A 12961-nucleotide genomic window follows, 5' to 3' on the forward strand; every position below is an offset into this window, starting at 1 on the left:
ACGACCGTGTGTGTGCGCGCAGCAGCGAGGGGACGAGGCACAGGGGCGCGCGCTGCGACGAGGGCAGCAGGGGCGCGCGCTGTGCGCGAGGAGAGAGCGAGAGAAGGCAAGAGTGTGGGCGCTGTGCGCGAGGGAAGGTGAGCGAAGCAGGGGCGCGTTGTGCGCGAGGGAGAGAGAGGAAGAGAGGGAGCGTGCGAGCGACGGGCGCGAGGCACGCAGCGCTGGGCGTGAGGCCGAGTAGCACGGGCGCACGAGCACTGCTGTGCGGGCGTGCGGTGTGCCGAGCAAAGAGAGGAGAGGAGTGAGGTGCAAGAAATCAAAAAGGGGCTTTATGAAATTTTAGGGGTTCATTTAATGATGGGGGAGTCTATTTATAGGCTCCCTAATCCCTTGATGGGCTAGGCTTAGGATATTTGAGTTGGGCTTAGGAATTAAATGAATTGGGCTAGCTTAGGATTTAAATTAAGCTGTTTGGATTGGGCTCGTTTAATAAAACGAATTGGACTTTTTATTTAAACCCGAAGCTTTAAAAATCATTTGCAACTCATTTAATTTCCCGACTCAAGAATTAAATTCGTTTCGTAATTAATTAAAATAATAAATATTCTAATTAATTAGAATACATTAAATGCAATGCGTTTAAATATTATTTAAACGATAATAAATCGTAAAATGCTTTATAAATATAATAAAATATATTTATAAATATTATAAAAATACGAGGTATTACAATCAATTTGTGGTGGGTCTGTATGGGATGACCTAAGGCGGCAACATAATCTGATGCGCGATTGACTTTTCAAAAAATGTGGCGAGAAGAAATACTATCAAAATTATTCAATAGTTCTTTGACATCATTCAGCAATACCTGTATCTTCATGGGCATTAAGTTTGTCCCTGCAAAATATTTACAACAACAACAAAGCCTTAGTCCCAAAATGATTTGGGGTCGGCTAACATGAATCGTCGTAGAAGATCGTCATTGTCACCAATCAAACCAGAAAGGAGCAGGAAGTTAAAAAATAAAAAACAAGGAAGAGGGAGAAAGTGGAATTAATGAAAGAAAGATAAGAGGGAAATGTATATATATTACAGACAAAATATTACTCCGTATCAGGGATAATAAAAGTAAGTAAAGTTTAAAATAAATAAATAAGTAAAATAAGCACATTTCAAACTAGCATGTAAAATTAAAAAAAATTAAAAAAAGAAAAAAAAATGGAAACTATATAAGTCAAATAAAGTCATCAATGTATATTCTCTCCCTTCACTATATCCTATCCAACGCCATATTTTCCTTAATTCCAAGAAAGCTCATATCATGCTCAATCACCTTCCTTCAAGTTTACTTAGGTCTTTCCTTACCCCTTGCAATTCAATCACTTTGCCACCCTTCTAGCCTCCTAACCGGGGGGCATCACTTGATCTTCTGCTTACATGTCCAAACCATTTTAAACGATTTCCCATCATCTTAAACTCTATCGGTGCAACCCTAACTTTCTTCCTAATAATCTTATTCCTAAAACGATCCTTTCTTGTATGCTCACACATCTAACGTAACATTCGCATCTCCGCCACATTCATCTTATGCACGTGTCAATGTTTCACTGCCCAACATTCCGTATAACAAAATCGATCGAATTGTCATGCGGTAAAATTTTCCCTTCAATATTTGGGGCATGTCTAGATCACATAGGAACCCCGTGGCACCTTTCCACTTCAACCAACCTGCTTTGATTCTATGAGCCACATCGCCATCCAATTCCCCATCCTTTTGGATAACAGATCCTAAATAACAGAACATTTAGAGCCTTGGACAATTTTCTCATATAAGGTAATCGCCTCTGTCTCTCTGTCTTGGACTCCACTAAACTTACACTCCATGTATTCCGTGTTGTTTCTACTCAGCCTAAAACCCCGAGATTCCAAAGTTAGTCTCCATAACTCCAATTTACTTTCCACTCCTTCTTTTGTTTCATCAATCAACACAATATCATCTGCAAACATCATGCACTAGGGTATACCATCTTGAATTGACCTCGTCAATTCGTCCATGACTACAGCAAAAAGAAACGGGCTAAGTGCAGAACCTTGATGCACTCCAATCGTAATGGGGAATTATTCGGTCTTACCAACACTAGTTCTCACACTCGTGCTAACTCCCTCATACATGTCTTTGATGATATCAATATACTTCCTCGGAATTTTTTTTCTACTTAATGCCCACCAAAGAATTTTCCTTGTTACCTTATCATACGCCTTCACCAAATCAATGAAAACCATATGTAAATCCTTCTTCTTAACCCGATAATTCTCCATTAGTTTTCTTATAAGATGAATGGCCTACATAGTCGATCTCCCAGGCATATATCCAAACCGGTTCTCTGAAATCTTCACAGTTCTCCTTAATCTTTGCTCAATAATCTTCTCCCAAAGTTTCAAAGTATGACTCATTAATTTGATTCCTCGACAGTTGGCACAATCCTGGACATCACCCTTATTCTTGTACAAGGGGATGATAGTACTTTTCCTCCACTCTAATGGCATCCTATTACTTCCCTAAATCTTGTTGAAAAGAGTTGTTATACAACCCCTCTCTCTCCCAAGCATCTCCAGATTTTGATAGGTATACCATCGGGCCCCACTACCCTCTTGCGTTCCATCTTTTTCAGTGCCATTTCGACTTATCTCTTTTGAATTCTTTGCATAAAGTCTAGGTTAACTTGTATCCCCAATATAGCGCCCTTGATCCCCATTGAACAAGTTATCAAAGTAGAACCTCCATCTATCCTTGATTTTCTTATCTCCCACCAATTTTTTTGATCAACATCTTTCACGCATTCACTACTACAAAACGCATTATTTCTCGACGCTTTTTTGGCTAATTATCGACGCTTAAAAGCGTCGAGAAAATTTTTCTCGACACTCAAACCCAGTTTCGAGAATTTGGCTGTAGAGAAATTCTCGACGCTTGATGGCGTCGAATTTCTCGACGGTTTTTCGTGTCTACATATAGTTTTTGGCGCCTTTCAGCGTCGAGAATGTCGATGATGTTTGAAGTAGTGATGTTTATTCTCGACGCCATATAGCGTAAGGATTATTTTTGCGGGTGATCAATTACATATTGCGGAAAGTAGCTTTTGACACTCAAACGCGTCGAGAATTTTTTTTTTTGCACGAATCAAAATCAACCTGCATGAAACCTAATAGGCTAAAATCAAACACAACTATAGCACGAACAACTTCAACTTGAAATGACACAATGATATCGATAGATGATAACTAATTAAGGATACTAATTATATATTAATTTATATAATAGTACGTACTCGCTCCAAAACATATCGAATTAAGTTAACATATTATCAAAACTATTTAATTAGCTAGTATCTCCAAAACATCACGTTTACTTTTAAAATTCTAACTTGTTATTCTAAAACTAGTTTTTGGGCCCGAGCGATGCCCCAGGTTACCACATTAGTAACATTTTCATTTATTTATTTTTATTTTCGCAATGATAACATGAAACACGTCATGTCATAGTGGTAAATTCTTTATTATTTAAACACAAGGTTAGGGGTTCAATCCTTATGCAAACCATATTTCTCATTTTTTTCATGTATGTGAAAATCGCATAGAGTTAATGACTAATAAGCAGAGCGCCATGTGGCATGTAAACTTCTTTTGAAACGCCTTTTAATATATAGTATAGATAGATAGATAGATGTCATCTTCAAAACAAAGGCCACTCGAATTAAAGCCTACAACTTCAAGAATATGAGCTTCATAGTTTAAGAAGTTATGCATCATCCCTTGATTCTTTTCTTCCACCACCATCATCTTCTTCAAATGCATCATTGACCTTAAAAAAATAAAAAATGGTAAGTATGTTAATAGTTTCTCCCACAGTGTAAAAATAAACTAAGAGAAGGTCTACGATAAAAAAATAAAACAAACTGGTGACTGGAACTTTCGAATTAAAATGAACATGACTTCTTTCGTATTGTTGTGCTAGAGTATTCTCTGTTCATCAAACAAGAACCTATATATTTGGGTTGTAACAAGATGTGCTAGAATGATCAGCCTAGCGCAGTCTTACCCATCTGTAATTCCATAAGGCAGATGATCTACCATATAGATGACATAAGGCAGATGATGCAGCTATCCACTTCTACATTCTAAATCTCCCCGTACGTGATCTACCCTATAGATGACATAAGGCAGATGATGCAACTAATAGCTAGAGAAGTCATTTGTAATTCCATGGTACTTTGATGTTCTTAAGAATACATCATAACCATCTAATTGTTTGTGATTCCTTGTGTGGTACAATGATATACAGAAATATCTGAAATTATTTACTTTTTCAATAAAACAAAATCTGCTGGCACATATGTCAAGTACTCCAAGTGGAGATTGAACCCCGACCTTTTTACATTAAATTTGAGCTAGGTTTTTATTTTTTTTATCCCCACTGATGGTGTATATGCACCAGTTAAACCAGATAGAATATCACCAGAAAATCTCGTCTTTGTTGACAAGCATTTTGGTGATACCTTCCTAGCCTTTCAACCAAGCAGATAATTGAATTTCAAGTATATTAGCAGCTAACTTTTTGAAATATTACTGGCTGTCAGTGGCCTGCTAGTATTGTAACACCCCGATAATTCTCTCTTTTCTAAAATAACCGTTTAATATAAAACGTAGAGAATTATCAAGGCATTATCGCCCGTGTGAAAACGTAACGGCTTATTCAGAATTTTGCAGTGGAAAACATAAAACTAACTTTAGGTATATAAATAATCGATTACTGTAGACACCTACTTTTGTCCCCGTTCCCGCAAGGGAAAGGTTCGATGATGAAAGCATAAAAACTCCACTTGACAACGCATCTCCTATAAAATAAACGAATCTCGATTCCCCATTTCATTTCACCCGAAACCTGCTATTTATGGAAACCTGCTAAAAATAGTAATTGCCGTAAAAGGTAGCTTCTAAAAGTGGCAAATCATAAAGGATAGAAACCTGTCAGAATTAGGTGTTGCATTCCAACATAAATCCTAAATGGGATAGAAAACTGCAAGAATCCTATTCCTAATATGATTCAGAAATAAGAGTTACGTATTAATTAAAATCCTAACGAGCCTAGAGTTCGTAACGGGCCCAGACGCATTCCGTCACAAAATTGATACGCGCTAAAAGACTCGAATTAATCTCAAACTCTACGGATTTTAGGAATCCGAATCTGACTAAACAAAACTGCCCAGACCCTATTTTCAACGCCTGGCTCTGGGCGCCGAAATCTTCGGCGCCCAGGCCTGGGCGCTGAAAATACCTGGGTACGTGTTTTTTCCTAACTCTTTGCGGATTAGAACTCTGCAATTTTATCTTTCCACGAACTCTTCCCTATAAATAGGCCCCTAGTTTCGACGTGAAATAACACAACAACACACAATTATATTCTGAGTATTGACTCCAACCCTTAGCCTAAGCCTCTCGCTGCGAAACTGTTCACGCGTTCTGTCGCAATCGATCCATAAATCGAACAGAACGTATCCTGTCCCATAATTGAGATTCGTTAAATAAAAAGGAGAAATATCAAAGTCAAAGTGGTTAGTTTTCTGAGAACCGTGACGCACCTCTCAAGGGTGCGTCGTAATGTGTCCCTTTTCGATGATTTAACTGCTTTCCTCGCCCTTTTGAACTGTTAAACTAACCTAATCTGATCGTTCTATCACGCCTAACAAATATAATATTTTGGGAAATCGGATTATCATGCTAGGTCCCTTAATGCTATTTAAATCAGATAATCACGATCGAATTAGTATTATATGTTGCATATTGCTAAAATCAACTCAGATTAGTTTAATAGTTAACACATGTCCCTTCAATTATTTATGCTGAGCTAGTAAGGATATCCTGCCTCTGGAGTTATCGACGAGCGAAGTACTCCTCTCGGTAGTTACAGTCCCCCGAACCCTCAATCTCTACCTTGCGGGTGTATATTGAGAGATCCCCACACCAGGGATCACAAGGGAACCTACGGCCGTCGTGGTCAAACATAATTGCACTCCCTTTATGTCACGATAACCGGGTTTTGTCAGTTTTTCTCATTGTCGTTAAAAACTGAATGGCGACTCCTATATTACTAGTCAATTGGGTGTAAACTCACAGGAAATCCAATTACACTTGATTGAAATAAAAGAATCGTCACACCCACGAGGGACAAGGTCACGCATTAGCCTCGCGCTTTTTCGACCCCCTCACAATTACAGGTTTAATACCAAAAACCAACCAACGAAAATAAGGAAATATAAATAGTACAACAAATTTAAAGTCCAAATTAACAAACCAAGTCACTTAGCAACCAACATGTCTGTATCAATCATCCATACTAACATGCTATAATTCTCATAACGAAATGTATGCCCAATATGTCCATCCAACAATATTAAACATGCAAATTCAACATGACCAAGTTCATCAATAATATCAACATAACCAAGTTCAACAACAATCTGAACATAACCAAGTTCATCAACGATTTCAACATGGTTTCAACAAATAACACACATTCCAAGCACACATGTATGTACGTACCTTGTGTAAACAAACTGATACGACACTTTAACACTTTCAAAAGTCGCCTAAAGAGAATTCTCCGCCTAAAACAACCAACAAGGATTCCCAATCAACTTCTAATCATTGGCAATCATAATAAAGCATTCTGAATGTATCCTAAACATATTTAGAACCTTCCCCAATATCAAAACTTAAATATTTGATTTCCTAGCATCATAATTATTGAAATTCGTTGAAAACTCTTCAAAGCATCATACTTAAATTTCCTGCAATATAAACTCGTTTAAAACTTTGCCAAGGCCAATTTAACATGCCTAGAACGTTGAAACAATAATTTTAATAACCCACAACTATCCTACCATGATTTAAAACCATTAAAACCTTAAAATTCATACTTTAAATAATTCAAACTCTTATTTCAATCAATTTATATAATCTGAAAATCAATAATTTAATTATGCAAAACATATAAATATGAAATTCATAATTAAATCATAAAACTATAAATTTAATTCAAGAAAACATAAATTAAATTAATAAAACATAATTAAAAATCTAACTCATACACGATTAACAAATCTGAAAATAAATTAGTTTATAATATCAACATAAAATCTGAATTCTAAATATAAATTATCAAAACTAATAATTTAAATCATGAAAACCTTAATTAAATTATTAGAACATAAATATTACATTAATTAAATAAAAGGGTAAAGAATTAACTTAAAAGAGTAGAGGGCAAGGCTGCCGGCAGACAGGGGCACGACTGAGGGATGACTGGACGGAAGAGTCGCACACGGTGGTGCGCTGGTGGCAGCGTGGTGGTGTAGCGTGCGAAAAAAGAACCAAGAAAAGAGGAGGAGGAAGCTGGCCTGTTGTGAGGGGGTCGAAAAAGCACGAGGCTAATGCGTGACCTCGTCCCTCGTGGGTGTGACGCTTCTTTTTGTCAAATCAAGTGTAATTGGATTTCCTGTGAGTTTACACCCAATTGACTAGTAATATAGGAGTCGCCATTCATTTTTTAACGACAATGAGAAAAACTGACAAAACCCGGCTATCGCGACATAAAGGGAGTGCAATTATGTTCGACCACGACGGCCGTAGGTTCCCTTGTGATCCCTGGTGGTGGGGATCGCTCAACGTACACCCGCAGGGTAGAGATTGAGGGTTTGGGGGACTGTAACTACCGAGAGGAGTACTCGCTCTTCGATAACTCCAGATGCAGGATATCCTTACTAGCTCAGCATAATAATTGAAGGGACATGCGTTAACTATTAAACTAATCTGAGTTGATTTTATCAATATGCAACATATGGTACTAGATCGAACGCGATTATCTGATTTAGATTTTTTTAAGGGACCTAGCATGATAATCCAATTTCCCAAAAATATCATATTTATTAAGCGTGATCGAACAATCAGATTTTAGTTAGTTTAACAGTTCATAAAAGGGCGAGGAAAGCAATTAAATCATGGAAAAGGGACACATTACGACACACCCTTGAGAGGTGCGTCACGGTTCTCAGAAAACTAACCACTTTGACTTTGCTATTTCTCCTTTTATTTAACGAATCTCAAATTATGGGACGGGATACGCTCTGTTCGATTTATGGATCGATTGCGACAGAACGCGTGACCAGTTTTGCAGCGTGAGGCTTAGGCTTAGGGGTTTAGAGTCAATACTCAGAATATAATTAGGAACTTAAGGGTCTTCTTTTCACGTCGAACTTAAGGGTCTATTTATAGGAAAGAGTTCGTGGAAAGATAGAATTGCAGAATTCTAATCCACGAGGAATTAGGAAAAAACACGTACCAGGTATTTTCAGCGCCCAGGCCTGGGCGCCGAAGATTTCGGCGCCTAGAGCCAGGCGTTGAAAATAGGGTCTGGGCTGTTTTTCTTAGTCTGATTCGGATTCCTAGAATCCGGAGTATTTGAGATTTAATTGAGTCCTTTACTGCGTATTAACCTTGTGACGGGATGCGTCTGGGCCCGTTACGAACTCTAGGCTCGTTAGGATTTTAATTAATACGTGACTCTTACTTTCGAATCATATTAGGAATAAGATTCTCTCGCAATTTCTATCTCATTTAGGATTTATGTTGGAGTGCAACACCTAATTCTGACAGGTTTCTATATTTTATGACTTGCCACTTTTAACAACTACCTATTACGGCAGTTACTATTTTTAGCAGGTTTCCATAAATAGCAAGTTTCGGGTGAAATGAAAAGGGGTAATGAGATTCGTTATTTTATAGGAGATGCGTTGTCAAGTGGGGATTTACGTTCTCATCATCGAGCCTTCCCTTTCGGGAATGGGGACAAAAGTAGGTGTCTACAGTTAGCCCCCACTTTGACTGAGTCTTGGAATAAGACGATGGTCAAAGTACTAGACGGAGTGCGCCACACAAGCCATGGTGTATGAGACCTGTTTTGCGAGGGTCACACGAGCCCCCGAGTGATAACATTTGACTTAAGGGTCATCACTTGAAATGTCGACATATCCCTCACGTGTCATTGGGATTTGTCAACGGATAGTATAGAATACTCCCTCACTTTTTCATTGGAAGTATCTAAAGAGGCGTAGAAACTCCCTCACTTTGTCATTGGGAGTAGCTACAGATGTTTTCGAAATCAAAGCTATAAAGTGTAATTGGGCCTGGCCAAGCCCAACCACGAGGTAAAAATGTTTTTAAAGATTCTCATTTTCAAGGCTAGTTAAACGAGAAAACCCCCTTGTTTTTATGGGACGTAAAACGAAGGAAAATCCAGCACATCGTTCTTTTTTGAAAAAACGGAAAACCAATCCTTTAATTTTTGGAAAAAAGGGAAAACCAATCACATCGTTCTTTTTTGGAAAAGCGGAAAACCAATCCTTTAATTTTTGGAAAAAGGGAAAACCGATCACATCGTTCTTTTTTGGAAAAACGGAAAACCAATCCTTTAACTTTTGGAAAAAGGGAAAACCGATCACATCGTTCTTTTTTGGAAAAACGGAAAACTAATCCTTTAATTTTTGGAAAAAGGGAAAACCGATCACATCGTTCTTTTTTGGAAAAACGGAAAACCAATCCTTTAATTTTTGGAAAAAGGGAAAACCGATCCTTTAATTTTTGGAATAAGGGAAAACCGATAAAGGTTATCGCTGCAGCGACTAAGGACCTGCGCGGTTAGTGACGCAGACCCCGCCGGCTAAAGATGGCGAGCCTGTCCGCTAAGGGTGGACACCCCGTCCGATAGAAGTGGACGAATCTGTTTTTGAAATTTGAAGATAAGGACCTACGCGGTTTGTGACGTAGACCCTGCCGGCTAAAGATGGCGAGCCTGTTTCATTGTGTTTTTTGAAGATTCTATTTTTCGAAAACTGAGGATCTGTGCGGCTAGTGACGCAGACCCCGCCCGCTGAAGGTGGGCGAGCCCTGTCCGCTAAGGGTGGACATCCCTGAATTCGTTTTTCTATTTGGAACTCGCGCGGTTCGTGGCGCGATCTTGCCCGATTGAGGTGGGCAAGTCCCTATTTCATTTGTTCTTGTGATTTCTTTGAGAATTTCTTTTCTTATTCATTCTCGCAGGAGCGAATTCTTTCGAGGGATGCTCGGGTTTAGTTGTAACCTGAATGTGGGTTGACAACGTGCTTAGACGGACCATTGTCTTGTGGTCATCATCTTTCATGATTTTGAGCTAATCTTTACGGCTCAATCTTGCCACTACCTGGGTCCTTGATTGGGGGACCATGTATAAGTATCAACGGCGACCTTTGTCTAGAGGTCGTAAACCGGTTCTTTTTCTTTTGAGATTATCCAAACACGGGACTTTGTACAGCGTAGTCTGGGAATATTGTTTTAACTTTGCATACCCCTTTTTTTTTTAGATATATTTTTTTTTCTTTCGAGCTATCAAGTACTCGTGCTTGGCGGTCAGTTCTTGTCAAAGAGGTTCTTTGGGGATACGCATTTTGTAATGTCCTTGATTGTGTTTGGGATCATGCTCGTAAGTGCGAGCGATCTTCGTAGTGGTGTGCTACTCTTGACAAAGTCGTGAGGTGCAACTTTCAGTAAGGAAATTGGCAATTTTCGAGTTAAATGGATGCGGCAGGGCCCAATAGAAGTTAAGGCCTTTTTTGAGCCTGGGTTCATTTCGGCGCCCAGGCCTGGGCGTTAAGGATTTCGGCGCCCGGCGCTGGGCGCTGAAAATGAATTCTGGCGAGGTTTCTTGATGACACAGTTGGCCTCTTGTTCGTTCGTTTTTCTCTCTCTTTTTTTCTTCTTTTGAACGCGTTCGTAAATGTTCGATACTTAGAATGATGATATGAATGTGTGAATGAGCGTTCACAGAATGGCCGTTGTGTGCGGTCCATTTATCAGTTTGCTTGAATCATTTTTTTTTGAGCACTGATTTTGAATAGTTTGCTTAGAAGCTTGATAGGGTTCAGGCCCATTTACGAGGTAGGCTCAAACATCGTGCCCTTTTGATTGTTCAAACATTTGCTTCGAGGTTTTTATTTTGCTATGGTTGTTTCGTAGCTTGGATCCCCCAAGTATGCATGTTGGGATGCTTCCTTTTGGCGTACGATTTTTGTAGGTTCTTTCGAGAAAGATGCCTTGGGGTTCCGCTCGTGTAGGTGCGAGCTATCCCTTTCGTGGTAGGTAATATTTTGCTACCTTTAATCCTTAATGTAGAAGTCGTGTGGCTTGCATTTTGAATTTGGGCGATAAGTAGTCTTTGCCTCTTTTACACATGCTCTTTGGTCGTGCCTACATTAGTGCAATATGCCTTACTCTTCTTTTAGACTTGTACCGTGGGACGGTTGAACTTATGGTGCGACGTAGGCTTGTGTGGCCTAACGGCGTGTCTTAGAACATTCCTCCAGGTGTTGGGATATTATTATTTTGCATTGGAGTACTTCATCATGCCTCGTTCAGGTGTTCGAACAAGTGTAGCATCTTCTGCGTGGGTTTGCACGGCTTATTACTTCGTTTGATGCGAGGATTCATAGGTGTTTCTTCCCCCCTTTTTTTTTATCTGGGCAAAACTTGGCTAGCAGAAAGATTCAGCGCCCAGGCTGGGGCGTTATATTGGCGCCCAGCTCTGGGCGTTGAAAATGATTTCTGGGTATATTTTGACAGTTCTTATCCTTGATTTTTTTTTCTTTCGCTTTTGCTTTGGAACGAGGTAGACTGTGTAACAGGCGCTTGTAGGGCGAGCGTTATGTGCAGTAGTGTGATCGGAGTTTTGGTGACTCGCGATTTTCAGTTACCCTTGTTAGTGGGGTGACTTTATATATTCTAAGTAGCGCTTAGAATTTGGGAGGGGTTGTAGCCATTCTAAGGTTCGTTTTACACGATTAAAGCTTAGGATTGAGCCCCCTATGACATATGTATAGCATTAGCGTCGAGAATTTGCGATGAAATCGTCATTTCGAGCATTTTTAGAGTGTTTTTCTCAAGCCCCCAACTGTATCTACGGGATTGGCTTGGTGCTATAATGCTTGGCATACGTTTTTATGCATTCATGGTGACACGGATCATGAATAGTTTGAACCAGACTCGTTTAGTGCGAGGTACGTTTGAGTAGTGATTTGCTACTTCTCTTGTAAATGTCGTATTGTGCGACATTACCATGGTCAAGGTAGTCACATGTTGAAGTGTGCCTTGACCAAAAGCTAGGTGCCTTTTTTTTACCCATAATCATATTTAGAAATCTTTTTGACTCACTTGCAACATTGGGATAAACGCATACTTAGATTAAACCAACGACACTTTATTATGTTCGAAAAAGTCTTTGAAAATTATTTGAAAATTATTTAAAATCCGAATCCTACTGTGTACAATCCGAGGTGTCCTAAGTAAGTTTGACTTATAGAAGGGTTCGTACAGGATTACATGAGTGAATCAAAATACTGTTATGATTTTTGGAATGCTGTCTAAGGATTTGTTGGAAGCCAGGGTGCAGGCGTCAAGATATACTTGTGCCCGTCTGGCATATGCTTTAGGCTTTTAAGGCCATCTTTTCCAGAATTGCGGGAATATAAACCGTTTTCAAATTGACTTAGATTTACTTGGTGTATGTCTGTACAAAAGGTCAAGGTATACTTAGTTCTTTCTCTAGCTCTTTCATTTCAATCTTTAGCCCCCAGTTGATGTTATGTCTTCCCATTAATGATGTTTCAGATTTCGATTTGCCCGTGTCATATGTCTGAGTAGGGTGAGCCTTGGTTAAGTGCCAAGTCCTATTGTCAATGTCTGATTTTTATTTTTTTTCAAAGGAGATTCACAAGCATTTGAATTACCATGAACGGGTGCCCTGAGTTCGAAGGAACGATGGGGCAATGCCGTAGAACAATTCTCTTTATTGCAAGCTCACTGCCTTTACTACTTG

General features: G+C 39.2%; 1 long non-coding RNA gene across 1 annotated transcript in view; it reads right to left on the bottom strand.

The window, feature by feature from the left end:
- Positions 1 to 3573: 3573 nt before the first annotated feature.
- LOC130468140 (uncharacterized) overlaps positions 3574 to 12961 on the bottom strand; it is a 34654-nt gene continuing 25266 nt past the window's right edge. Inside the window, exon 9 of the long non-coding RNA XR_008928659.1 lies at positions 3574 to 3862. This is a non-coding gene — a long non-coding RNA (uncharacterized lncRNA). The remainder of the gene's footprint in view (positions 3863 to 12961) is intronic.

Source organism: Spinacia oleracea, chromosome 1 (genome assembly GCF_020520425.1).
Source record: "Spinacia oleracea cultivar Varoflay chromosome 1, BTI_SOV_V1, whole genome shotgun sequence".
NCBI classification, from domain to species: Eukaryota; Viridiplantae; Streptophyta; class Magnoliopsida; order Caryophyllales; family Amaranthaceae; genus Spinacia; species Spinacia oleracea.